Source organism: Tupaia chinensis, unplaced genomic scaffold, assembly GCF_000334495.1.
Source record: "Tupaia chinensis unplaced genomic scaffold, TupChi_1.0 Scaffold000226_1, whole genome shotgun sequence".
NCBI lineage: Eukaryota > Metazoa > Chordata > Mammalia > Scandentia > Tupaiidae > Tupaia > Tupaia belangeri.
Window position 1 is genome coordinate 1,664,426 of NW_006159701.1, and position 2,710 is coordinate 1,667,135.

Genomic DNA, 2,710 nt, shown 5'->3' on the forward strand with positions numbered 1-2,710 from the left:
GAAGCTGCAGGCCGACGGTCCCCCCAGCCCGGCGCCGTGCGGAGGATGCTCCGGGACGCCGGCGTCCGCCTGCGCCCCGCATGGCGGCCCGGCAGAGGGGCCCCGCGTCCAGCTCTCGCTACGTGCTGAGCGTCGCCGCCTCGGCTGGGTTCGCGGCCCGGGCCAGGCATCCCCCTGTCCTAACATCCCATGCTCCTCCTCCTCCCTGGAAACCCACATCACCCACTAATCATATTTCCCGCGGGGACCCCCTCACCTGTCCCATGAGTTATCACGAGCCATAAACCGCCTTCCCAAATCTTCAGCTCATCGCCCACTTTTCCTAGCAACACCCCCCACACACACCATCTCCCAGTGGTCTCCAGTGCCTTCCAGTCTCCCCACTCTGCAGCGCAGTAGGGAAGACGCTGGCGAAGAGTGAGGAGAAAAGGTCCCCACCAGGAGGACTGGCCCCAGGACATCTCTGGGCTCCTGAGTGGAGAGGGTGGAGCACCCACACCTTGCCTAGCCATGCTGCTCCTGGAGGGCTTTCCAGGGTGGCCTGGCCTTGTGCTGGACTGGGACCCTGAACTGGGTGCAGCAGGGCAGGCCTGATGGTCCCAGGTGTCCCCTGTGTCCTATTTGATGGTACTTGTCCACCAATTGGCCATGAATTGCAACCCTGTTCCCCAGAGCTAACTGACCTTCCAGATCTGGGGTTACTTATCAAAGTGCAGAGCTGTAATGGGATGAGAGTAATGATACAGATGAAAACCACCCATGAGTGCAGGGAGCTGGGGGTTACTGTGCTCACGGAGACAGGGAGTCCCTCACTGCGGGGTGAGGGACTGTCCCTGGGTGGCCTGGAGGATCAAGTGTTTGAAGCAGTGCCTGATAAACTGCCAACCACCCTACAAAGGTAAGGCTTCTTTTATTATCACAGTCAGCTGTGAGCTTGTAAATCCACCTCTGGACACAGGGGCCTGCCAGCCTATTTTGGCTCACAGTGACTTGTGGGTGTTGAAAGTCCGAACTTCAGCATGCAGTGCCATGTATCAGCTGGAGCTGGGGGGTCAGGAAATCAGGATCCTCTGGTTTACAGTCCAGCCTTCGGAGGGCCCCTGGCTGGCTTTCCACAGAAGGAGGCTTCCCCCAAGGAGGGGGTAAGCGGCTGGAGTGTCTGCAGAGCGTCCCCCACCATCTACCTGTTTTCTCAGGCTGTTGTGACTGATGGGAACTAGCACCTAACAGGCGCTAGTTAAATCATGACCATCTCGCTCCTCCTGTGAGACTGGGTCTCAAAGTTCTATTTAGAGGTTGAGCTCTGGGATGGGGAAAATCCTTTTAGTAAAAGTGCTCATTATCACCCAGGTGACAGCTTCACACTGGGTTTCGGGATGGCAGGGCTCTGTTTGGGAGATGGCTTGCAAACAAAGCACCTTCCATCCAGATTGTCCTCTCTCTCCCTACAGAGGGAATAGCTACCAGTTATGGTGTTAGTAGGCGATATCGAGAGAGACGGAGAGATCTCTTGACAGCTAGCAGGGCCCAGCCTTTCCCTCTCCTCCTGAGTCCGAGAAGAAATGGTGAACATGTGAGAAAACATTTAGCTTCTAACCTCTTGTATTTTTCCTAGAAACAAACAAAAGAAGTTGATGAATATTCAGTACGTGTGTTTTTGACTTAGTCTGAAACTGGGAAGGAAGAAGTCGATAGTTAAGCACCTACGGTTTCCCTTTCGTTTTTAGCTTAGCAAGTCGGGAGACAAAAAAAAAAAAAAAAAATCAAATCACTTCAAATATGCGGCCATGCAAGTGTCCAGGATATACTTGTAGCTGTTGGAATTCCAGACCTTAGGATGACTCTCCCGTGCCCCGCCTTTGGTGTGCTAGCTGATCTGAACAGGGTAGCACAGCTCCTAGCTGTCACCAGCAGGCCTGGAGCACCCACCCTACGTCATTCTACAGACCTTTTACCCAGCTTCCCCCAGTGAGATAAATCCTGCCCCCATGCCATGGGTTAGAAGAAACTGAGACCTAGCGCCAGTGGCTTGCCCAAGGCTGGTCCTCACACTCAGTTTGACCCATCTCCATTTGGGGGCCTCTGACCTCTTGGTCACGCTGCAAGACTTTTCAGGCCAAGTTTAGGCCCCAGGGGAAGAGGAGGGGACAGTGCTCTCATTGTTACTTAGTTGCCCTTCAGCCTAGGAAAGAAGAAGGAAGGGACAAGATGAACTTGTGCATTGTGCTCCTCGAGGGGGAAATGTATTAATATACACTCAGTAAGGGAATGTCGCCCTGGGTGTTCTCATCGCATTCACAAACCCCATGGACAAAGGGTTTTACAGGACTGCCTTGGGCAGCGTGACGGCTGGGCTCTGGTCATGCCTTTAGGTTATTGGATAATGAGTGTGACAGACCCAGGCCCTAGCTCTGGATGGGGTAAGGGTAAAGCACTTTGGGTGGAGAGCACGGTGACTAGGCTGTCAATTCTGGGAAACGGAGTCAAGCTGGAATGGCTTCCCTGTCCATTTTGCACTCATCGTTTTATGTTTGTTAACCCCGTGGGTGAGGCCAGTAGCTAGTCCTCAAATGGGTACACAGGAAGTATTTTTTTTTTTGAGATATTTTCACTGTAGGGTGTGTGCTCTCACCAGACAGACAGAGAGAGACATAGAGACAGAAAGCGAGAAATCACCCCCCAGGGGAGATGGTCACGCTGCCATCACTTC

The 2,710-nt window shown here is 53.5% G+C and overlaps 1 protein-coding gene across 1 annotated transcript in view; it reads left to right on the forward strand.

The window, feature by feature from the left end:
- Positions 1 to 253: 253 nt before the first annotated feature.
- ASPHD2 (aspartate beta-hydroxylase domain containing 2) overlaps positions 254 to 2,710 on the forward strand; it is a 15,213-nt gene continuing 12,756 nt past the window's right edge. The window contains exon 1 of the mRNA XM_006147868.3: positions 254 to 898. The gene's annotated coding sequence lies outside the window, so the exon portion shown is untranslated. The remainder of the gene's footprint in view (positions 899 to 2,710) is intronic.